General features: G+C 41.4%; 1 long non-coding RNA gene across 1 annotated transcript; it reads left to right on the top strand.

Moving 5' to 3' along the window:
- Positions 1-8,889: 8,889 nt before the first annotated feature.
- LOC128339749 (uncharacterized) lies at positions 8,890-23,513 on the top strand. Its single transcript, XR_008313196.1, has 3 exons — positions 8,890-9,003; positions 17,359-17,454; positions 20,811-23,513. It is a non-coding gene; the product is annotated as an uncharacterized LOC128339749 (long non-coding RNA).
- Positions 23,514-26,207: the final 2,694 nt, after the last annotated feature.

The raw sequence follows: 26,207 nt of genomic DNA on the forward strand, positions 1-26,207 counted from the left end.
AACACTGAAAGCTTTTTAAATGGGGCTAGACATGAATCTACCTACTCGTAGCTGGATGGCAAGATGAAGGGAGCCCATTTACCTCCCACCCCTACACTTGTGGGTATGCTAAACTGCAGCTTTGCGATTTTCATGAATTATTGCCCCACTGAAACAGCCAATCAGCTCTATCCACAACTCAGTACAGTTCCAGGAAATATTGATATGGTATATTAGCACTTCTGGGAATAGCATAATAAGCTGTGATGATGCCTTCTACTGTCTGCCACAGTCTGGAGAGTCCAGCGCACACTCAAACCACTCAACATACTTAGACTTGTTGCCCATGGGGCTAGACAAACATGAAAAGCAGAAGCTGGATTAAAAGCTCCTTCAGCATAGGTGGTGACTTTGTTTATAAGGAATCACATTTCACGCTATTGTCCTTTTCCATGAATGTTCTTGGCCATGATGGTTAACTTGTGCAAGGCTGCAGAAGGAAGTGTGCTTCAAAGCTCCAGTTCATATGTGGAAGGTCACACACCGCACTCTGGACTCCTTCATATATATAGTTTTAATATTAAGTTGGTCAAGAAAATGTTACCATGATTAAAATATGTTTACAGTGCTTCTTGGCAATGCTTTCTCAGATTCTCAGCAACATTCCACATAACACCCCTGTAATAAGATTCTTGGCCTGGGTTATTAATATGACATAAGCAGAAGAATGGGAACTTAATGGACTGATCTAGCATCTGTTACACCAGTGCTTAGGATGGAATATGCCAATAGCAGCAAAGGATTGTCATAAAATAATTTACAGTTGAAGAGATATGCTGGTGTTGGAGGCTGAACCAAACTGGGGACTTGGTGCTGTCATCCCAATTTGGCTTGGTGTCTGAGTGACCCATAAGCTATACATGAGTCATCAGGGTGATATGGCTGCTAAAAAAGCTAATGCAATCTTGGACTGCATTAACAAAGGCATAGCATCTAGATCACCAATAGTGGCTGACATGATACACAGATTTATTTATTTATTTATTTATTTATTTATTTGATTGATTGATTGATTGATTGATTGATTTATATACCGCCCTTCCGAATGGCTCAGGGCAGTTTACAATTAAAACAGAAAACATTAAAAATAATTAAAACAGAGATACAAATATAAATACCAATTTAAAACAACTTAAAAAACAATTAAACTATCAAAACAATTAAAACCCTGAAAACCAGGTATTAAAACAATTAAAACTGATTTAAAAACCCTTAAAGGCCAGGCCAAACAGATAGGTTTTAAGAGTTATATCTCCATAACGCCCCAACGGAAGGCTGATGCAGGCTCAAAAGCAACCTGTTCAGAACTAGCACTCACACAAGCATCACTCCTGCAGTTTTCCCCACTTGACACAGTGAGGAAAACGTAGTGGCACTGCTTGTGCAACTGCTAGTTCTGAATAGTGTTGGGGCAGCTTACAAGTTCACAGCAGCCCTCAAGCAGAACATTATGAGACGTAATGCTCTGCATCACATTAGCTAGTAATAGTTCCATTCTCTTCTGCACTGCTCAGAACTCACTTGGCCACCACATTGCAAGTTCTGGCCACCGCGTTTTATGATGGACATGGGTAAACTGATACGGGCTCAGAGGAGGGCAACAAAACATAATGGGTGGCAGGGTCTGGAAACCAAGTCCTTTGAGGAACAATGGAAAGTACTGGGTTGTTTACCCTGGAGAACAGAGGGCTAAGGGAAGATATGATAGACATCTTCAAATATCTGAAAGCTGACATATAGGAAGAGGAGCAGAATTGCTTTCTGTCACTCCTGAGACTAGGATTAGAACCAACGGGTTGCAATAACAAGGGAGCAGATTCAGGATAGACATTAGGAGGTTTTTCTTAACTATAAGAGCTATTTGACAGTGGAACAGTCTTCCTCATACAGTGGTGGGCTCCCTTTTGTAGAAAGTTTTCAAACCAAGGGTATATGACCATGTGTCAGAAATGCTGTGGAAGTTTCCTCCACTGAGCAAGGGGGTTGAATAGAAGACTTCCATGGTCCTTTCCAGCTCTAAAATTTGATTATTCTATGACAAATATCCATGCATATAATTACATATAGCACCTGTGCCATAATTCATAGCCACATATGTTGTTTCTATGCACATGCAAATGTCATGCATGAGTCATCCATCTCAGGTCTCACTTCCTTTATAGACCTAGCACTATGACTGGCATGATACAGCTGAAGCAAAGCTGGTCAAGGCCTGATGGGAGTTTGCCTGGGAACTCATATAGGCTGCCTTGAGCTCTGTGATTGAAGAAAGGTGGGATATCAGTCAATCAATAATGTACTTCCTGGATCTCCTCAGCTCTCCGATCTGGGCAACTTTGGAGAAATATGGGGTTGGATGCATTTCCGCATCTCCCAGACAGGATATTGGTGCATCAAAGGCATTGTCTGTTCAGCACTGGACTAGTTTGCTCTGAGGAGAACTGGTTTTGTGGTAGCAAGCATGAATTATCCCATTTGCTAAGCCACCCTGGTTTTCATTTGAATGGGAGACTACATATGAGCACTAAGATATTTCCCTTAAGAAATGGGGCCACTCTGAGAAGAGCATCTGATTGCTTGCATGCAGAAGGTTCCAAGTTCCCTCTCTGGCATCTCCAAGTTAGGACCGAGAGAGGCTGCTGCCTGTAACCTTGGAGAAGCTGCTGCCAGTCTGTGTAGACAATACTGAGCTAGATGGCCTAATGGTCTGATGGTATAAGGCAGCTTCCTATGATAGGGTTGCCAACTATCCCTCCTTATGCGGGATGTCCCTCATTTCAGGGATGAAATGTTGGTCCCTATAGGGACAGCATTTGTCCCTGATTTTGGTGGTGAGGTGAGTAGCTTTTTATTTTGAGAAGTTTTTGGTTGAAAAGTGGTATAACTTGAATATGTTCCAAATAATAACAATGCTGGCATTATTCAATAGCATATAATTCAATTACATATACGTCAATGATCCTCAGGCTCTTGATTACCACTGCATTCACCTCCCACCACTGCCAGCCATACCCCCCCCCCCCCCGCCACAGCCAGCCCCTGCCCAAACTTGTGTCCCTCATTCTGGCAATGAAATGTTGGCAACCCTATCTTATGTTCCTAATTTTAGATACAATCTCAGGAATCATGCCAGTAGTCCAGAGTTACATCAGTGAGGCTTAGTTGTTACTGAGGTAGTAAACCCTGAGTGCTGGATGAAGATGAAGAGATCCAATATTGTGAACCATATGCACACAGAATTGTTTTTCACACACCATCCTTGCTGGACTGAAGCACATGTCTCTGAGGTCATAGCACTTGTTTTCTCTCATTGCTATTACAGCTTGGTGAAAGTGTAGTGAATGACCTTGATATTTGCTTGCTGTTTGAAATGTATCAGTTCAAACAACAATACAAGTTGCAACATACGCATTAAAAACCTTTCAAAAATTTTAAAAAATACTTTGTAAGAAAGCTATTGTCAGTTGCACTCTGGTTTGGAAAAACTCCTCCATAAAATCTATCATTCTGCTTAAATAGCATTTTTGGTTGATCTATCATTTCCATATTTCATCCAAAATCTCATCCACAGCCTATAAAGTAATTTTTAAAAATGCAATTCAGAAATTGCAATGGAGAAGCCAAATTTTAACTCTGGTGGTAAACTGTGTTTGGACTGTCCCTCTTCAAACTGCAGATGTGAACTCCAATGACTGAATATTCTTCCATCCAAAAATGTCCTGCACTTAGCCTTGCTTTCTCTTCCATGGGCTTGTTTTCTGTCTGAAGAGATTTTCTTTTTCACCTGCAGTGAATTGGTCCAGCCAGGATACAGTTGGTCCAGCCACGATACAACTAGGCTTCACTAACAAGAATAAACACACATGCCTTGATCCCTTTAGAATGATCCATAAGCACTTTGAAGCAGGCTTCCATGCGTTACATCCTTCGCTAGATGGGGAATGGGTGTATGTACATGGGTGCTGTGCACAGAAGATCCACAGCTGGTGGGGGGGGTGCAGGCCTGGGACTTCCTAAATCCCCCTTCATTTTTACAAACAAATAATGGTTAGATAACTTAATATTGCTTGCACTTAGGATTGATGGGGGCCAGATAAGCTGCCTCCTTGATTTTTTTGGTGGTCTTCCCTTAACTTTGAAGCTGGCAATGGTCCTGGTGCACAGGACTTCTTCACCAAATCCCCAGCAGCTCAGGCCTGTTCAATAAACTGCAGTGGTGCTAATCAGCTCCTCAGGAGGAAAGCAAGGCACTGGATTTAGCGCCCTTCCCCCGGCTCTGTTTCCTCCCCCAAGCATCAGATTGGTGCATTTTATAGCTTATTTAACCTATGTATACTCCCCATACATGGCATTAAATTTGAATCCCTTTTTCACCCCAAAGCGTACTCTTTCCAAGAACCGCCAGACACTGGGATGGAATAGGAGAGGAGAGCTGGTCTTGTGGTAGCAAGCATGACTTGTCCCCATAGCTAAGCAGAGTCTGCCCTGGTTGCCTATGAATGGGAGACTTGATGTGTGAGCACTGCGAGATATTCCCCTCAGGGGATGGAACCGCTTTGGGAAGAGCAGAAGGTTCCAAGTTCCCTCCCTGGCTTCTCCAAGATAGGGCTGAGAGACATTCCTGCCTGCAACCTGCCTGGAGAAGCTGCTGCCAGTCTGTGCAGACAATACTGAGCTAGATGGACCTATGGTCTGACTCAGTATATGGCAGTTTCCTATGTTCCTATGTTCCTAATTGGAAAAGCAAATTTTCTGATATTCCATGTGTCATATAAGCCAAAAGCATTAATCTGTTCCCATTTAATTGATTAATTCTGTTCTTTTCTTGCATAGCCACAGCAGAAAATCTAAGATAATAATACACAATAAGGAATAATAACCACAGTGCTAATAATAATTTATCTACCTGCACAGGCAGGCTATTTAGTTAAAAATATAGATTTTTGGCCTGGAAAAGTACAGTCAAAATCTGCAGCTGGTTTGCTATCGTAAATCACAGGCATCTCGTATCTTAACCATGCCTTGAATTTTCTCAGAAAATGGATTGGGAGCTTGCAGTATATTATGTTTTATATTCTCTTTAAGAAAGCATGCAAGAATGTAGCATTCCTGAAAGCACTCTGTAAACTTCCAGATCTCTGGGTGATACTCAGAAACATAGGCTTTTTGTTTGGTATTGTTGTGTTTTTAGAAATGGAAAAATAATTATAAAACCTATTGTACTAATAAATCAAAAAAGGCGCTTGAAATAATCTCATAAAATGTTATGGTTTAAATAATGCCCTTCATCAGTATTCTTTGTTTAACATTTTATGTTTATTGATAAATGAAGATGCATTTAAATAATTCAAACAAAACATTAGCTGCAAGCAAGGAATTAATAATTGATAGGACTGGAAGGGGTTTTTTCACTTGGGAAATAGATAATATTAGCTTAATGTGGGGCTGCAGGAACAGAGGAAATGTAATGGATCTGCCTTTTTTAAAGTGATGATGGTTATTGTGGTCTAAAAGTTGCTACAAAGGCAAAAGCGGGACAGCTCTGTAGCTGCAATAGATTTCACTCATAGGAGCTGACAGTGCAAATTGTGGTTTGATGGACCAGATTTATATATGGGAGGAGATCTAATGAACTTGACATACACTAAGGGGAAAAAATAAACACCATTAAACTGAAATCTGAGAATTTTAAAAGGACAAAAATAACACACCCTCCTATGGGATTATGGAGTCTTCAAAAATGAAGAATTTTTATTTATTTATTTATTTTTAATCCTTCATCTGCATTCTCATTATGTGTTCTTCCATCTATTAATGTTTTTGAACTGAAACAAATAAGTAGAATTCCAAACTAATGTTAGAAAACCTTGGGGAGGGGAATACTGGAGGGATATTGTAAAAACATTTACAGATCCTATGCTTGAGTTACAAAGCTGTGCAAAAAAGAATGGCTAAAAAAATCTATATATTTATTTTTCTAAGGCATTATCCATGGCTAATCCCATGCATGGCAGTTCTCGCGAGAGTTTGAAGAAAACTGTGGCCGGAGGCTGGCAGCAGGACAAGTGGGAGGACAAAACAGCAGTGGGCCGCGCACCATGCTGGGCGGGGGGGGGGGGTAATGGTGGGGTACAGGTGGGCAAAATAGTGGTGACGGTGGCCAGGAAGAAGACAGTGATGGTGACCGGCCACCTGGCAAGCCAGCGGGCAGGGGAAGGAAGAAGCTGGACAGGTGGGGGTGGAGTGGGAGAGAAAACAATGGTGATGGAGGAGACAGCGGCGGGCGGGGAGGTGGTGGTGGGGGAAGGCGGCTAGAGGTGCAGATGCTCTGCGCCAGGCTCAGCTAGTTTTTCCTAAAAAGCCAGAAGAAAATCTATGTGATGGAGCGGGGGGGGGATGCAACGTGGTGATATCTTGACACCAGCCTTAGTCTATTGATGGCATCTCCCTTCTGCTGGGGGAGGAAACCATTTTGGGAACATGGGAGGGAATGAGCAGAAGGTAGCTGTAATCCAGGGCTCAACTCTGGCCCTCCTGCAGATGTTGGCCTACAGTTCCCATAATCCCTGGCTATTGGTCGCTTTTGGCTATTGGCTGGGGATTGGCTGGGTATTATGGGGATTATTATTGGCTGGCTATTGGCTGGGGATTATGGGAGTTGTAGTTCAGAAATAGCTGGGGGGCCTAAATTGAGCAGGCCTACTGTAATCCTATGTTTATTCAGGAACTGGTTCTCCCCTTAACATAATCCTATGCGTGCACACACACACACACACACTTTCCAAGTGTGAGTTTGCGGCTTGGTTACTTATGCTTCAAAACACCGACTTCTTCCTAGCTACTGGGACTTTGAAGGCTTTTCAAAATTCAGAACTGGCAGGCACCCCATCCCATATTAAAAAATGAGCACCTCAGACATTTAATTATCTTAATTACCTTAAATTAAGCACCATTGTTTCCAGTGGAAGAATGGCTTCTTCAGGCTTTGCCTTGCTGCTCCGCCCTCTTTTCTGAACATTTGCAGGCCAGCTTCCCTATGTTTGATGTTGCTGCCTGCTTCCCTATTTACAATTCACATTGGATGCCTGTCTTCTGTGCATTTTGAGACATTATCTGATTGTGGGTGGAGGGAAGCTGGCCATTGCTGGAACATCTTGCTGGCTGCTGGGTGCAAAATGCAGCCACTGATGGGACCCTTTGAAGCAAAGACTCCAGCATGCTTCCCTCTCAGTTCCTCCCTGATGGCAACAGCCTTGAAAAAAAGGGGCCAGCCTGGGAAATCTCGCTATGCTGCTGAGATTAACTGCAGCCTGAAAAAAGTGGGGTGGGGAAGACAGATTGGCCCAGCCCTTCAAGAAGGCAGCTGCAGCAGAAGGCAGCTGCAGTGGGTGACCCTATTCCTGCTAGGGTCACCCACCCAGAGCATAGGAATTGGAGTAAGTGCAGGAAAGCAGACAGAAGCAATGCAGCCCTCCTGCCATTGTAAGTGCCTTGGGGCAGAGGCAATTCTATATGCCATTTCTATATGCCACATTAGTTAAAAGGACATGGAGGTCTTGAGGAATGGAGTTCCATAGATTGGTGCTACAATGAGAAAGATTATTATTGCATTAGACGAAGTGCCCCGGTCACCCCAAGTCTTCCAGTAACTTCGACTTGTAGGCACTCCGGGTCTCTGTCCATAAGCATCATAACATTTCCAGCTCTTTGGGAAATAGTATATAGATCCACCAGCTTCTTAGGGATCCGATTTTCCAAATTGTTATTCCTTAGTCAGTTCTCAGGGGATTTGTGCGGTGAATGGAGAAGTGGTGTTGCTTAATCTGTGCCAAATTTCAAGTGAATTGGATAGACAGTTTGAATTTTATGACTGATAAAATATTCAGGCCTTATAATGGTGCAATTAAATTTTATACCTTTCAGTTATTCAGGTACTATTATGCCTGTTTAATCAATACATGTGGCATCAGCTACATCACTCTGCCTCCATTTCTAGAGGAGGGTTTCAGATAGATATTTCCCAGCCCTATCTACAAATGGGATTGAAACTGGGGCCTTTTGATTAGGAGTATGTGTGGATCTGGTTTGTGTGCTTTGGTCCGAATTCGGTCTGACCAAACTGGCTCAAATCAGTTTGCCAGTTTGAGCACCTGTAAAGGGGAATCCAGTGTGGATTCCCCTTTGCTTCCAAAGGTAATAAGAAGTGGTGGGGGAGTGGTGAAAACGGTGCCCTTAAAACTGAAGGAGAAGGTGCGTAGCAGCAGGCATGCACAGCGCTCCCCCTTGCTTTCAGTGGCACCATTCAAAAATTTGAGCCCACCTCTTGGAGTCTCCCTGCTATCCTATCCCGGCTTCCTATCCTCCATGCACAAGGCAGATCCAAGATGGGATCTTCATAATTTTTCAGGCAAGCCTAGCACATGCCCTTTTCTGCCTCACACATGGATAGCCACCAAGCCTAGTAAAGGCAAGCGTTCCTGTAGAGATGCAGCTGACTGAAGAAAGAGAGAAGAGCGAGAGGTGTTACCAGGGAAATGAGTTCCCATTCCTCTTGTCTACATGTGAGTGATACAGAAGTGAAACAACAGGCCTGCTTCTTCACTACCTGCATAGAAGCACTATTCAGTGGGCAGTGCATGTGAAGTGTGAATTTCTCAGTGTGGACAGATTGTAAGTTGGCTTGAGTAACATTAGTGGGAGAAAGCAGCTTTGTTTTCCAGCCATTGCAGCCCTCGACATGACATTTAGAAAGACTTGCCTGCCTTGACAGTAGGCACATATGCCTGCTATTTTGTTTTAAAATACTCGTAGTGCTTTTAATAACACCATTACAGCTGTTCACTAAATGATGCCGCAAGACAGAAGCACTACAATGAAAAGAGAGGCTCGGCAAGGGAACGTATCTGCCCGTAACTCTTCTAGTTGCCAAGAAGCATAGACGGAACATATGGTCACTTTGTAAAGGTGAGTTGAGCAAAAAACAAGCAGTAATTGCGGCCAATATTTGTCAGCTTGAATTCTCCTTTTCAAAGCATAATGCAGTTTAATGCGACCCTTGTTAATTTGAGTTATAGTTTTATTAAAATACAAAACAGCCCGCTCAGTGACTGGGAAAACAATTTTTAAAAATAAATGCTGAGAATGATATGCTGCCAATTCCCCCCCTCCCCCGATCTGTCTGGAGCTATCATTTAAAAATTAATGTATAATTTTGCAGCAGCAGAAGAATCGAACACTATTAACAGCTAGTTTGTGTGGACAGAAGAAGTTATAAGTTAGACTAAAAATCCCGCTGTTGATGTGTCTATGCATGTCTTTGCTTGATTTATCTGTTTATTGATCTGTCTTAGAAGAGCCTTTCCACAAGGGAATACATAGGGCAGCATCAGCAGAGACTGGATCTTTTCGGTTAGTTTTTCTGGAGCTCACCAAGGAAGGGCAAGGGTTGGGTCAGAGAGGAAAGGAAGGTTTAGAAGGGAGAGGAAAGTTGGACTGTAAAAGAATCCAAGATGCTTCAGAGTTCTGCAAGGTTTGTGGTGTCTGGCAATACTAACAGGTTTGTATCCAACAATTGTACTGTTTTTAATGTTAAGTAGAATGCAGGAGGCTGTTGGCTACTTAAACGTATGTTTATTCTAAATCCCAGAAGAAGTTCTTTTTTGAAAATATTCCACCTCTCCTTTCTGCTTTTTCAGCACACCCTTTCCTTGTGTTTGTTCCATACCTTTATATACCATAGATCACTCTACATCAAAGTGGAGTACAGTGCAAAAAGGCAACATTTCCCTCAGGGGGACCCCTCTTTTCTTTTTCATCTATAGAAAAATAAGAAAGCCCTGCCTCCTTTTCCACCTCTGGCAAAGGACACACAGTATTCCTGTTCTTGGAATGCCATACATTATATTGCTTCTTGGAAGTAAGGCTGCCATGTGGAAACAAGAACAGTTCTCCTGTACCTTTAACAGAAGCACAGAAGAGAGAATTTCATCAGATGCAGCTTTTTCCCCCTGCATGACAAACTGCACTTGCTGAAATTATGTCTTCTGTGCATCTCTTAAATGTACAAGAGACCTGTCCTCTTTTCCATATGGAAGCTCTACATAGAATCCATACTATAATGGCTGTAGAAGAAAGGATGCAAGCCACCTCTAGCTTAACTGAGTACCAACTTGGAGCAGTAGATCTGAATGGAGCAATCCCTGCAGGCCCCAGAAGGCTGTGGAATCTCATGTTCATGAAATATTTCACGTGGGTGAAAATGTCAGAAGCAAAGTGTTTGCTAAATGCCTTGTGAATCCCAGCAGAAATCATCTCTTGGGAGGAATTTAAAATAAGCACAAATATAGTTACTACATCACTGACTGCCCTCTCTGGTACAAGCCAAAGTTATGAATCAATGTTGAAGAAATAAATCAATATGGTGGAAACTGATACTATTGTCTTCTGTCTGCTGCTGCATCTTAGTTGAGGCAACTGCAAATTCCAAGTCACTCTCAGCTCCCACTTGCAAATCTGTGTGTGGAGACCAACCCCTGCCCTGAAGAAGACCCCATTACCTGTGGGGGCCAGGGAAGAGCCAGGGAAGAAAAGCCACATGGTAGATCAAGCAGCCCTATCAGCTCCCAGTCAAGCCATGGCAGACCTGGCAGCCACTGGCAAGCCACAGAAAAAACAGAAAGCAGCATCACCTGTGCCATCTGATGACATGTGGGCACCTTCAGTGCTGGAGGAAGGCCGAACGCCCCCTAAGCCAGCCTCAGGGACACGGTAGTGATGGCAACAGCAGGTGTCAGATGAGAAGAACATAAGAGCAGCTCTGCTGGATCAGGCCCAATGCCTATCTAGTCCAGCATCATGTTTCACGCAGTGGCCCTCCAGATGCCTCTGAGAAGTCCACAGGCAAGAAATGAGGGCATGCCCTCTCTCTTGCTGTTGCTCCCCTGCAACTGGTATTCAGAGGCATCTTGCCTCTGAGGCTGGAGGTAGCCTATAGCCACCAGACTAATAGCCATTGATAGACCTGTCTTCCATGAAGGGGGAGCAAAGAGACCAGGACACAGGGGTTGGAGACCTGAAGGGGAAGAGAGCCGTAGCCTTTATGGGGAGATAACAAAGGCATGGGGGTGAGGAAAGGGGGCAGGAAGCAGCTGAGGTTTGCCCTGGATAAACTGGCTAGGGCTGATGATGAGGCCAGCTGGAGGCTTTACACACACGACTTTATTCTAATCTATTCCTGAATGGAGTGCTCCAGTTCACATGTTTGCTGCACTTTCTCCAAAGTCCCTGCGGGCTATCAGGGATCACTACAGACATGACTCTTTTCCCCTCTGAACCGAAGCTGCGCATTCCAGCTTGGTGCAAAGTATGCCCGGCTTTTTAAAAAATCCTCTAGTTTCAGAGGGGTTTTTTTGTGGGAGGGGGGGAACTTGGGGCTTCAGTCATGCCTCACAGATGTGTGGGGTGGCCATGCCAGTAATTCTGAATTTTTCAAAAGAGGAGAGCAGCTACACCATTTATGCATCTCTTGAAATTCATTTGATTATAGGTAACTCATCTTCTTTTTTCTGACTGGCTGGAGGAAAACCCCGGAGCAACCTGGTGGGAATGCACAAAAAATATCTGCCAGCTGTCAGTTTAATCCCCCAAAGTAAACATCTTGTGAATCTGCTTAGAAGCAGATTCGCTGTTCAGATATCCCAAGGCATAAAGCCATGTGTGAAAAACCTCCTGGTAACAGGGAACGTGGGTCCTCTGGTGAGAGGCCAGGCAGTGATTGCTGAGCAAGACCCATAAGGGTGAGGTAACTCTGTTTGGGGCCCTCTGAGACCACCCCTTGTATCCTAGGGGCTCATACCAGAACAACCTTCTAGCCAGGATAAGGAGGAGGTTAGACACTGATATAATAAAAATGTTCTACCTTGCTGTTGTATTGTAAGGATTGCTAAGATAATGTTTGAACACTTAGGATAAGCTTTATATACATACTAAGTGTTATTATATTCTTAAACTTCAACAAACATTCAGATTAATTCTTAATTATCACCTCTCTATAATTGACTTTAAAATTGCTGTATTCCTGGGGACATTATGCTTTCAATTAAGTATAGAACCTTCTTTTGAGCATACTGTGGCTGCAAAGCATATGTTCTCTCTACTTCTTTGCGGGTGGTTTTTGGTTGCGGGAGGTCTGGGCCACCTACGTTCCTGTGTTCCTAACAGGTGTCACATCATGGTAATCCATTGATAAACCCTCCACACCAAGAGGGAAAAGAGCTAGGGAATGGCTGAGCTGGAGAAGGTGTTCTGTATGTCTTGACAGTTGCTAAGATTTTGTCTTTCTTATGGATTTGCATATTCTGTTTGTATATCCTAGGAGAGGAAACAGCTCTCCAGCTGCTTAGGAGTGGAGAGGGAGGGAAAACCGGAATCCTCTTCCTCACTGCTACCTTTGCTTTCTTCCCCTCCAGCAAGATTTACATGGCTTAAGACTCCACCTGTCTGACCCCATCAGCAAACAGCACATCTGTACATGTTAATAACTTGTTTTCCAAAATGGTTAGTGCAGATACAATATACAATGGATCCTAATAGAATATACAAAATAAATAATATTGGTGCTAAACATTTAAAAAAAACAACAAGTAGGTTTGATTAAAACCATTGTGTGTTTGAAACAAGCCTTCAATTTATTGTTGTCTTGTTCACAAACTCTGGATTTAAATCCATGGTTTACCATTATTTAATGTAATTATCAGTTACCATTTTACTGCACTTCAGAAACAATATCCTAATAGCAGGAAAAGGCTTACCACCATAAGCATACCTTGCTTTTAAGTAGATTGTGTATCTGTCTTTCTTTCTGTTTCTTATCAATAATTCTCTCCTTGGGAAAAAAATAAAAATAAAAATCAACTAGAACATGAGTTTTCCTGTAATGCAGAAAACCATAAGAAGAATACTGACAAAATCCCCACAATTAATGAAAGAACAGGAAAATGTTTGCTGTAGAAGGCTTGTTGTTTTTGCCCTATGATGATATATTTGCTTCAGGAAATCTCATTATAGTTTGATGCATGTGTCACTTTATGAGTGAAGCTCAGAGCTATGGGAGTACCATGTGTGTGTGTCATATAATGTAACCACTTTTATTGGATAGGTAAGTAGGTAATAGCTAAAAGCCTCATAAATCAGTTAAATGTTCCCTCAATTTATAGAGAATATTTGATCTAAGGACATTACTATCTGGTGGGCAACTGAAGAGAAAGAGAGGCCATGAAGAGTGACGGAGATGGATATGCTTGATAATTGTTTGTATTAAGATTGTCTGTGCCAGACTTGTCACTGATTTGAACCTTCTTTATAACCCAGTCTACAAAACACTTGAACAAACTCAGCTTGAAAATAGCAAAATCAGTCCTCCAGTTTAGCTGGAATTGTGCATTAGGCTGACTGTCATTTACTCCTGTGCAAAGTGTATGTCAAATGCTTCCACATTAATTTGCAATGGGTGTTTGTAAGGATGAAAAATAAAATACATCATATCAGAACCTTTTGGTTTCAGCCAATAAGATGAACTATATTGGAGCTGAGCAACTGGCAGATGGGGCTCCAGATTTGAACTTCCAGTCTGTGGTATACAGACTAGCAACAATGTAAAGTCTTCATGTGTTCAGGAAAGAAAATAATATCTAGACCCCAGAGCCATTATGGCTTTTCAGAACTTTGTGATGTGTGTGTGTGTGCCAACCAATTGGTGGCACTTTCTTTACATTTAGGAGATATCAGTGGGATGGGTGGGAATTATTGGTGTGATTATGGGATCTCTATTATTTATTTATTTATTCATTTGATTTCTATACCACCCTTCCAAAAATGGATCAGGGCGGTTTTCATTTGCGTTGGTTCAAGAAACTGAACTATACTGTAGATTTTCTCTTCTGTATTCGTCCAAAAATATTCTCAGATGCTACCATCATCACCACATCAAGATGCATGAAGACTGAGCTACCCCTTATCCAACAACATGCTTCTTTTGTAACTGGAAAAAGAACTACCAACCAGAAAGAAAGAAAAGCCACACACTCTAGCATTTGTATATTAATTTTAATGTTGGAGTTTTGTATGTTAGCACAAAATGGCAACAAAATATCAAACTGAACATTTTTATTCAATGTTTTATTATCAGTGGTCATAACTAGGGATGTGCACAAATTGATTTTTTTCAATTTGATTCGAGGTCAAATTGAATCAGCCAGATTTGTTTCAAAATCAAAACTGCAAACTCAAATCTGATCAGATTTGATTCAAGTTGGATTCGATTTGATTCAGATTTGGAGCAATACAGCCCACTTCTAAAGGTCCTAGGGGAACCAAATTTGGGTATTTGAGTAGTGGGTAGGTCCCCATGGGTGCCACCGACCATGCAGATTTGAAGGCGGTGGGGCACTTGGTTGACTTTTATTGATTTTTTTAGTTTTTACTGGGTTTTTTATATTTCCACCATAGGAAATTATGGGAATTTGAAGTTGCCCTATCCCTAACCCTAACATGGATCCCCAGCTTTTTTTTTAAAGGTAAGCTCTAGCCATTGTAGGAATTATGAAGCAAAATGTGCAGTCACTATTTTTCAAGTGTTTGGATTCTTTGGCGTATAATAACCTTTCCTCATAATGAATCCCTATGAGGATTCATTGCACACTTTCATTTCTTCTGTTCATTTTGACTGTCTTTGAACAGTGCCAACTAGCAAGTGCCATGTGCCAACTACCTGCAGTGGGGTACTTAGTTTATTTTTTTAGAAATATTGAAATGTTTAGAATAGTTGGAGTCTAATAAACTTTCCTTGTAATGAATCCCTATGAGGATTCATTATACGCCTTCATTTCTTCTGTTCATTTTGACCCCACTGTTTTACAGGTGGAGGTGGGAACTTAGTGGCATCCCATGTGCCAACTACCCCCCAAACCCACAACCCACTGGGTACTCAGTTTATATTTTAGGAATTTTTGAGGTTTTTAGACTCTTTGGTGTGTAATGAATCCTCATGGGGATTCATTATGAGGAAAGCTTATTAGAGTCTGCAAGCATGAAAAAATTCCTAGAACATAAACTGAGTAGTACCTCACTGCCTTGTGTGTGGGAGGGGGGTGTAGTTGGCACATGACAGTTGGCACTGTCCAAAGACAGTCAAAATGAAGAGAAGAAATGAAGGTGTGTTAAGAATCCTCATAGGGACTCATTGAGGGGAAGTGATTATACACCAAAGAATCCAAACACTTGAAAAATAGTGACTGCACATTTTGCTCTATAACACCACTTCTACAAGGGCTAGAGCTTTGGGTGAATTAATATGGGAGAACTGAATCTCAAATCAATTCAAATAGAATCTGACATGATTCAATTTGAACTCGAATTTGACCAGGAGTGTCTGGGCAGATTTTTTTCGAGCTCAAATCACCCAAATCAACCAGATTCTACTGAATCTATTCGCACATCCCTAGTCATAACCTCATTACTTCTTTTATATTTGGGGGGTCAAGGTACCATCATCTAAAACAGTCTCCATACTAAGAACTGTAGGGGCGAAATGGCAGGTCAGTCCCCAAACAGCAGAGCAAAACCAATTTGGGGAGAATTCAGCCAAGCAAGAGGTCTGGAGACCATTCTTTAAGTTTGAAGAACAACAAGGATTTATTTAGAAGTTACAAAAGGATAGGAAAGCCGAGCTTAAGGCTGAAAGCAGAGAAAGACTAAACAAACAGCCATCTCTGGAGAGACAAAATGGAGACTAACACTGGAAGAACAAAGAGGGGCAGAGCCCAGCACCTTTATCCATTACCCTAACCTCACCCCCAGTGGTCACTATGAGACATTGCAGCTGAGAGCTCTAGCTCCAACAAGAACCACCCGAGTTCTTCCATTCTTATAGTTCATTAGGAGGCAGATGAACAACCTTTCTTTAAAATCAGATCTTTGGCCTACAGCTGAATTACTTGTGCTTAGAGGAATTGTTTTGCTTTATTATTTAATTTGATTGCATTTTATTGCATTTTACTTGTTCCATTTATTTATTACCCATCAATTTGGGAAGGGTCTCCTGAAAGGAAACATTAGTTTTAAAACTAAATAATTTCTAAGGTCCATTAGTAACTTTAGTTTAATTAAATCATGACATTATTAACTATGCACCATGAGCTTCTGAATACTTTGTTGATGCAAATTGGTTTTGTGGGTTTACAAAAAATAGACAGGGAAACATCTCACCTCCCACACACATTATATACATATTCCATAATAAAGGTTGCATTCCTAAGCACATTTACTTGAGAGTCAGTCATTAAAATTGGTAGGAATTACTTTGAGTAAACATGCATAGCATTGCACTGAAAATCACACATATTCATCTTCAAATGTTGATCTTTCTCCAGTGAAGTGTTTGCAACTGGAACATATCTAATATATAGGAAACTTTTACATAGTGTTAAGCATTCTCTAGTCTTTAGATTAGAATTGATTCCACAACTCAAAAGCAAAATGACAAGTGTTAAGTGTTTCCACGGCTGGAATGGAAATTTCTCCAAAGTGAAATTCAAAAGAGAATGTCAGGATTCCTCCCAATGAGAAATAACAGAGAATTTTCTCATTCATTTTTTTCACATTCGGACTCTGCCACATTCTGACTCCTAATGCGCATCCATGACTGGAAAACCAGCTTTCATAGGAAACTTATACTTTGAAGCTGAGGGAATTGCTAGGAAAACCCCTTTCAGCACTAACTCTAGCCAGTTAGGGAAGCAGGCCACTCTCTATCCATTAGAGTTAACTTGGAATCACTAGCAGTAAACCAGCAAAGTGTGAGTAACAAGGTCGAGACAAGGCAGCATCACCTCAGATTACCCCAGAGAGGCATGAAGAGTAAGAAGAAAAGAGCTCTTCCAAAGAAAGACATATGGTTTGGGTCTAGACAATGTGGATCATGTCTACGTTCAGGTCTAGACATCAAGTTTCAGGACTAGACATAAGGATCAGGTCTAGACACGGAAATCACTTTAGATGACACCAGGGGGCAAACAGTCAGAACAGAAGAGCTTTTCCAAAGAAGGCATCCGGTTTGTTTTAAAAAACACAAGACAGTAACCAGGCTTGGATATTGGTTTGCATTAATAAACTTGGAAGGCTTTTCCAAAAAGGTTGGGGGAGTGGGGCTAACATAAGCAGTCCACTGCTGTGCAGGATGGAACTGAGAAAGAAGTGAAAAGGAGGAGAAAGTGGAAATAAAAAGGAAGAGTGATTTATGTCTTCTTTTTGTGTTGAGTTTAGAGTGAAGAAGGGGATGGATCTCAGTTGAGAAGACTCAGAGTTCCATGCCATAGAAAGGCTTTTACTGCGGGAGTCAAGAAACTTCAAGACTGCCAGGTGAGCAATTTGAGGCAATAGACCAAGGCTTCTGTGTGCCAGACTAGCACCTGGTTATAGGCTGGAGCATAGCATGTGACTCCACACAGAGTTCCAAGCAGAGGCAACAGCTGAGTGCAGGAGCAAGCACTCAGCTGGGCATGTTTCTGGGCAAAATGGGCAAAGTATGCACTAGCAGTCCTATCTTTGGAAGTGAACATGAGGGGGTAGGTGCTTCTGGCAATTTGGGATTTTTGGTCTGTGGTTTCCTAATTTCTAGAATTTAGGGAAGTCAGTCACTGTTTGCAAAGTTCACTTTTTAAAAAAAAATCCCATCTAAAAGCAATAGAATAGCAGAATAGCAATCTCAGCATAAGACTGAACCTGAACTTTAAAACCAATTGCATCACCACAGTCCAAAGGAGTGTTGTTTACTTGTCATTTTTTAAAGTTATGAACTTTTAAAGCCATTATTTGTTGGAGCTGGGCATGAAAAGCTGTTGAACATGTGTCTCACTTCCAAACGTGTACTTCACTACATCTTTAAATTTTTTATTTGTGAATGTGGTGATGCTCTGAGGCATTGCAAGTTGGGTTGTTCACCTATTCATATTTTAGTCTGCTGAATTCCTTCCATTTTAAGTCACATCAGAGGCCTTTAAAAATCCTGTTAGACTTCGAGTATTTTTTCACCACAGAAAGTATGAAAGCAATGACAGGTTAAATTCTCTTCTCTTTTTCCTTCCTTGGTCACATAAACTGTGCCTGCACCATACTGTATGAAACTGGATTGCTTTATGATTATTTTGTTTGCATGCAAAATGTAACTGTCTTTGCTAAACGTATCAGAAGGCAATTCTTGGCATGAATGCTGTTGTGCCAACAAAATGCCTACAAGAGCCCGAGCTGTAAGCTGAAATGGATATAGAGCTGAGACCCCATAGCAATATACTTTGCAAACTTTACAGCAGCAATAGAATTATCAATATAAGCAACAGAATATTCAACAATGTAGAATGAGGCACCTTCATATACAGGACACTACAAAAACCATATATATCTTATTAAATACTATTTCTTTTCTTTTCTTTTTTTAAGAAAGCCACAAAGGAATAAATGGTTTTGTAAATTCTAATGTAAATTATTTCGTTATAAACAAGTTGGCTTTTTTTTTTTTCAACTCGTATTGCAATCAATATTAGCCCTGAAAATTGATACATTTAAAACTTGAAAATGTAAAATGCAGAAAGTGGTCATAATAATTTACTATTGAGCTCAAATTCTCAGAACATTGTCAAAACTAGCTAACAAACAGAATGTATGCCATTCTTCTCTCCTTTGTGCCTGATACACCATACAATCTCTTCGCTGACATGATGTATGGACCAGGACTGCCGCAGAGCCAGAAGGCAAACCCAACACTTTTAAAAGGTGATGGCTTATCTCTGTTCATGATAATGACGATAAATATGGTAATACTGCTTGCACAGTAGCCAGTATTTAAAAATGTGGGGGCTGCCTTCAGGTTCCACCACAGCTCTGACGTGGACCATTCCAGCTCTGCCAGCCTACGCATCATGTCAGCCACTGTGTCTGTGGCACCAGCAAAATACATTAGAAACTACTTGAGCATATGTAGTAACTCATGCAGCAGTGAGCTTAATGATAGTATATAGACTTCTTGTGCTTAATCTGCTATCAAATAAATAACCTCACTCCACTGGTAAACAACTGGAATTCACTGGCGAAGCACAATGAATAGCAGGAAATTTGCATCTTTGAAGCACTTATCTGTAGGGTACCAAATTATTTTGTTAAGGTGGTACACTGGTCCTTTCCCCAGCAGATATTTCTGGCTATTCTTTTCTTTGGTGGCCACTGCTGAATCAATTCAGTTGGTCATCATGATGCATATCTCTTCAAAACCAAATCTGTGTAGGTAAACCAGATACAATAACATCTGCACTGGCCCTGAGTTGTTCTGAGGACATTAGAAAATAGAAGACCTGTTTTAATTTACTTTAAAACACTTCCAGAAGAAAAATCTTTGTCAGTAAATCCATGGCAATTCAAATTAGGATAAGTGCATGTGCAAAGGCTCACATTTTTCTAAAACAAGCAATTGATTTCTTTTAATCTCATGAAAATGCGGGTCATTTAACGTGTTCTGACATACCATCTGCTCTTTTGCTTTTTTTTTTTTTTACAGATAAAACCATCAAGCAATTCTATTCAGATTTGACAGAAGCAATATTGCTAGACATTCAGATCATAGATCTATTGGAAATTTTTACTGTAGGCGAGGCAACAAAATTAAGCAAGATTAAAATAGTTACATGTCAATATTAGCAGCTGAAGGCATACACATGGTTTTATGAAACAGATGAACTGGTTGAAAACAGTACTATAGAAAACCACCAGAAACATTCAGAGGCTATTCACACTCATGTGAAAAAGCTAAGGAAGCCCAGCCCAGCTTTGCACATTTATTTTTATTTTATTTTTTATTTAACATATTTTTATACCACCCAAAACTTATGTCTCTGGATGGTTTACAACAAAATCCTTAACTACGCTACTATATTATGTTTAAATACTTTTCTTTTTCAGCCTGTATTATTTGCTAGTCTCTGACCATATCTATATCTATATCTATATCTATATCTATATCTATATCTATATCTATATCTATATATATATATATATATATATATAGCATAGTGGAGTAACTCATAGTTTTCTGAGCTTGCCAAAAGGCAAGCAGCAAATGGAACTAGCACATACATGTGAACTGCATGTGAATTGCACCATGGCAGCAAGCCCGTCTATGAAGGCACCCTTCAAAATGGGGTTAGGAAAGTGAACACTCTCCTGCCCCCCTTTTTAAAAATCATGTGTCAGCTGCAGCCTTTCAGCTGCAGCTGGCAGACTCAGGGAGCTGAGGGGATCCCTATAATGTACCGTGCACTCGTGGTGCACTGCGCACTTGCAGTGCATTATTGGAGCTCCAGTGGGTGGAGAGACACATGACGACACGTCCTAGCACCTCAAACCTCAGAGTTACCAGTAGCATCTGGTGCTTGTGTGGGCAGGTAATTTGCCCATTCAGGGACGTCAGATTGATCGTCTGTGCGGAGGTAAGCTCTTTAGGGCTTCCTCCATGCAAACCAGCTAGCCCTTTTTTACTGCTCATGAGAAACAGTTCTAGATGATGCATATAGAGAACCTGGTTTTGCTCTTGAAATGCAAAATATCATATTCTTCTTTAGGACTTGTTTAAAGTATACAATCAAGATTTGGATGTTGTAACCTTGGGGTTTTAAAGAATTATTATCATTATTCCAGCATATTATTACTCATTCTTATCATGTCACTAGGAACAGAAACTGCCCAATCAGAAGATGAGGTAGAAGACTTGAAAGAGGAGATGGACTGGGGAATTTCCACAACCCAGACTCTGGATGCAGCCCATCTGCTTGAACCCCATGAACAAGGGGAACCCAGTGGACCAGGCCCCACACCCCTTCCATGACCTGAAGGCATGGCTCTTTCCTCTTCATCAAATTTGGAAGATTCTACTGAGCACCCAGCATATATGTCAGAGCCCCTCCAGTACTATTGGAGTCAGTGGCTAGCATCCGAACAAATAAAGTGCATGTGTTAGAAGACTCTGTGAAAATGCAATGGAGACCTGTGCACAACTCCCTCAGTCTTTCACTGTTGTGCCAGAGGTCCCAGCTATGCCCACACTTCAAAAGCAATCTAAAGGAGAAGGAACACATTTCTGAGGGTCAACGACATGCTTCTTTCTTTACAGAGCATCTCCATGTTGTGGGCATTGCTGAAAAGTTACACCCTCTGGTGTAACAGCACGCAGAGGAGGAATGGTGGAGTTGTGCATGGGCTCCGCTTTCCGGAGACTGGACAATATGTTCTGGCTTCTCTGAATCCCACAATGCATCATGCACTGAGCGCGGTGCATTGGGGGATCCCCCTGTCAGACAAGTGCTCTAGGCAAGTATATTAGGCTAAGCATATTAGGCTGAGTATATTAGGCAAGTATACTAGGCTAACTGCTGGGTACAAAAGTCAGGTTAGGCGGTCACCCATCTATCACAGTGTGGATCTCATTGCTTCACATGCACAGCCTAACCCAGGCTGGGCTGCCCTAGCCTGGGTTAGGCTGCGCATGCGAATAGCCTTTCTGACTGGAATTTGTTGCCTTGAAAGTTTGTGAAGACTGTGGAGAAAGATCAGATCAGGACCTTGGAAAAAGGGTATAAACACAAGAGACTTTGAAGCCTAAACTCCCTTTTTTAAAAAGGAACTTTTAACCACCAATGTTTCATGAAATACCTGTGTGACCTTATATCTCTAAATATTTTATTTTCCAGCATCTTTCAATATTAGACATAAACATACCAAAATTAAACTAAAGTCCCATTATTTTCAATGGGGAGGGTTTAAGCATGTGCTTAAGTGTCTCACTGGAATAAATTAGGCTTAATTTTGGATGGATTGTGCCCATCCAAAATAATTCCCTTTCCCCCAAAGGGCTCACAGTCTAAAAGGAAACACAAGGTGGACATCAGCAGCAGCCACTAGAGGGTTGCAGTGCTGGGAATGGATAGGGCTAGTTGCAATCCCACTGCTAAATAAAGAGAACCACCACGTTAAAAAGGTGCCTCTTTGCCTAGTTAGCAGGGGGACTTAGGTATCAGGAATGGAAAAGCTCTCTGAGACCTTGAGAAGAGGCTGTTTGTTAGGATGAACTCGGGGGTGTAGCAAGGTTGGGTTCTGGGATGAAAAATGAAATGGGCCCCTGCCCCCTGTCTTTGTCTTCCGAGAGGCACAAGAAGGTGAGCAAAGAGCAATCTCACACAGCTGGGGACCCCTCTCCCACAGGGACCCTGGGGCTTCCCCCCCCCCCAGCAATGTTTAATTGTAAGTATGAATTGTACCCTAGAAGGCTCCACCCTGGTTGCATATGAAAGGGAGACTACATGTGTGAGCACTGAAAGATATTCCCCTTAAGGGTCGGAGCCACTCTGGCAAAAGCAGTAGGTTCCAAGTTCCCTCCCTGGCTTCTCCAAGATCAGGCTGAGAGAGATTCCTGCCTGCAACCTTGGAGAAGCCACTGCCAGTCTGTGTAGACAATACTGAGCTAGATGGACCAGTGGTCTGACTCAGTATATGGCAGCTTCCTATGTTCCTATGACTGTACTAAGCTAGATGGGCCAGTGGTCTGCTGTGTACAAGGCAGCTTCACAAATGTTTTTTCCAAACTGCTTTTGAAGAATCAAAGCTGACCAGCATCTGTAAAGAGCTCAATTAGAGTGTGATGCATATTGACAGGGCTTAATCATGTTAGGGTAAATTTATTGATATGACACCTGAAATTATTGCTATGAACATTTTTACCTTCGTGGGGCCTGACCCACAATCTAAATAAGCTAATATTAATACAATGCAGTCCATTTGCTTTAAAGGAAGCATCTGGCTTAAATCCAAATACTTTGCATATGTGATGTTCATTTTAAAATATATCATTAGCTCAAGGTATAGTAATACTAATGTTTTCACGTGCACTATCAGAGTTAACCAGAAATGTGCATGTAACTGTGATATATTAGTCTGCTTAAACAATAACATATAAAGTTCCTGTATGCAATATTTATTGATGTCATGTCATTGCTTATTTGCCACTTATCCTGAAATGGTCACTTCCAATTTGGGACCCAGTCATGTGAAGAGACTTGGCCATAGTCTCTACAATGAGGAGTTCTTTTGTTTTGTTCTTAATTATTTCTACCAGTATCGGAGTACAATTTGAATTTAGCAACGAGGCAAATTTAATTTTAATTTCATAAAACTTACTGTTGCATTTCCAAAAGAAGAGTCATGACAATTGCTCACCCTTTCCATTGGGAAGCAAGGGATTTTAAACTCCAGGGAGGTAATTTACATTAAACTTGCAGCAAGCCTTCTTAGTGAGTCTTTTAACTGGATTTTATTGTTCCTTTTTCTGTTATGCTATGGTCAGATGACTACATGCAAATAAAAATGTATCTATCAAACTATCTTAATGATTCAAGCAATTCAGCTATTGAACAATAGTTTGCCTTGAAAATGTTCAAAAGGAAGTGGACAGGGACATGTCAGAGGACATCAGAGATGACAAGATATCATGTCTTGGTTGGAGTAGGAAATTGGATTAGTTGGTCCATTGTGTCTCTTACCGCTTTATGATTCTATGGTTCACTGAACTGAAATTAGTCTAGTAAAAATGGAAGCTAAATAAACGGTAGGTTTCTGTAGCATCTTTACCCATTGCAGCCACTGGGGGTGGGTCGGGGGGTGGGGGGAAGGCAACCTATGCTAACTTCCAGCAGTGCTGTTCTATAGTCAGGGACATATGAGAACTTGCAAGCACATTCAAGATTTAACCTGGATTCAACATAGGGCACATCACTGCCACTAACCCTCATTTACTGGTTCACATTGGGTCAACATCTTTCCTGCATGCCTGATTAGAAAACAAATGCACCAACAGCATGCCCACTAAAATTTCTTTCATGGATGCCCTCCCAGTGCCCTCCTGGCACATCCCTTTATTGTATGGGAAGGGGCTGAGATGCCAAATGGCAGCTTTACAGGCAGTCCCAAATATCAGTCTAAGCTAGTATTTGGAGCATATGTAGAGCTGCCATTTGGATGACTGCATCCACCACCACCACCCTATGCAATAAAGGGATGTGCTGCTGGGAGGGTATCAGGACATCCACAGAAAACATTGTGTTGGCTGCCCTCTCTGTGTGTCCCCTTTTTAATCAAGTGGGTTTGTAAGGTATCATATGACCTGGCCCATTGACGTGCAAAATCCAGATCCTTGACTCAGCTGTGAAAGCACAAGGCCACTCAACACCAACTCAGAAGGCTAGAAGTCATCATAGCCTGCTGTATTTTCCGGTATAGGCTGAGATAGTGATGAGAATAGGCTATTAGGGCAGTGAAGTGAAGAGAACGGGCTATTAGGAGGTACTGAACTCTCTCGCCTTGTGTGACACGTGGGAATTGCTTTCAATTGCACCATGCTGAAGCGCCACTTACCATGTGTTGAGCAGTTCATGCCGAGTGACCTGCCATGCAGATTAGTTTATTTTTACCACATGGAGCAATTTGAAGCAGCCAATACTTGGCAACCATAACATGTAAGCTGGGCATGTGAGTAAGAGGAGCATAATCTGGTCCTTTGTGATCTTCAAGACCATATGCAGCATCCGTCAGGGGTTCATCTCTTAAATGTTAAGTGGCAGCCACTGCATAATTTAAATTAAGAAATGGGACATTTTCAGAAGGTGGATAGCAGCAGATGAACAAAAAGCCTCTTCACTGGGACCACATCCTTTGATGTTTGTTCAGCCAAGAGAATTCCTGGTCCAGAACTGTATTTACATTTGTTATGAAAGTAATACAGCAACTGAGCTTACATGTATAGGAATGACAGAACATATGGGAAGGCTGGCAGGCATGGACTCCCTGGTGTGGCAACTACATTCCTCACTCTGAAAAGGTGCGCCTTTAAAATTCATTGGAAAAACTATAAAATATGCTACCAGGATGCCAAGTACAGCTTTATTTGAAGAAGAATTATAATTATGGAAAAGACTCAAATGGTTTAACAGCTAATAAAGTTTAAAGCTTTAAATAATTATCCTTTCAGTCATGCATTAGACGCTGAGTTCATTCCCTGATGCCCTCACACAGGACATATAATGAAATCTAAAAAGCTCACTTGTTTATTGAATGTCTGGGTTCCCCTTTTACTTAGGGCAGAGTGGCCACCAAATCTGGAAGACTCTGCCCTCCGTTCCAAGCAACTATAAGAATTTCAAGAGAAAGATGATAAAATTTTGAGAAAATTAGCAACATTTCTCAGTGGGGTTGACTTTATTGTTCCGTTTTTATACAGCCTTTCATAAGGCATTCCAAGGCAGTTTACAAAAGTTAAAATACAACAGAAATTTCATTAAAATCACATTTAAAAGCTTAAAATCAGTTAAACAGTAAAAAGCATAAAATACCAAACAGCCATAAAAAAGATAAACAGAAGTAGGAAACCTAAGAGACCCAGTAGCCCCTTAAGGGTAAAGGCCTTAACAAATAATAAGATCCTTAGTTGTTGTTTTTAAAGCAGCCACAGATGCCAAAGAGTAGGTATTCACAAGGAGAGCATTCCAGAGCCTGGGGGCAACAACAAATAAGGCCCTGTCCCACTTGCACGACAATTGAGCCTCTCTCAACATTGGCACATGGAGCAAAGTCCCACCCGACCTTATTAGAGTTGCCACAAACATTCACCTAAAGCTACATTTGAATATAAATACATTAATTCATTCATCTATCTATCTATCTATCTATCTATCTATCTATCTATCTATCTATCTATCTATCTATCTCACACTCATACAGATTCGTTTGAGGTGAATCTGGATTTCCTGTGTGTGTGTGTGTGTGTGTGTGTGTGTGTAGTGGGTGGGGCATGGCTGTGGATGTTTGGTATTCCACATCATTTAGTAAGATGTGCATGGAAGGAAGGATGCAGGGCAGGCTCCAGGTTTCAGGAGATTCTCTACAATCTTTTTGCATGGTAAGCAGGTTTCAGAAGGAAGGGGAGATTAGTGAAAATTGCCCCTCCCTCAGAGGTCCAGCCAGCCAACATTAGTCTGGATGTCAATGTCCAACAGAACACTCTACAGAACAGAACAACAATA

Source organism: Hemicordylus capensis, chromosome 1 (assembly GCF_027244095.1).
Source record: "Hemicordylus capensis ecotype Gifberg chromosome 1, rHemCap1.1.pri, whole genome shotgun sequence".
Lineage (NCBI taxonomy): Eukaryota > Metazoa > Chordata > Lepidosauria > Squamata > Cordylidae > Hemicordylus > Hemicordylus capensis.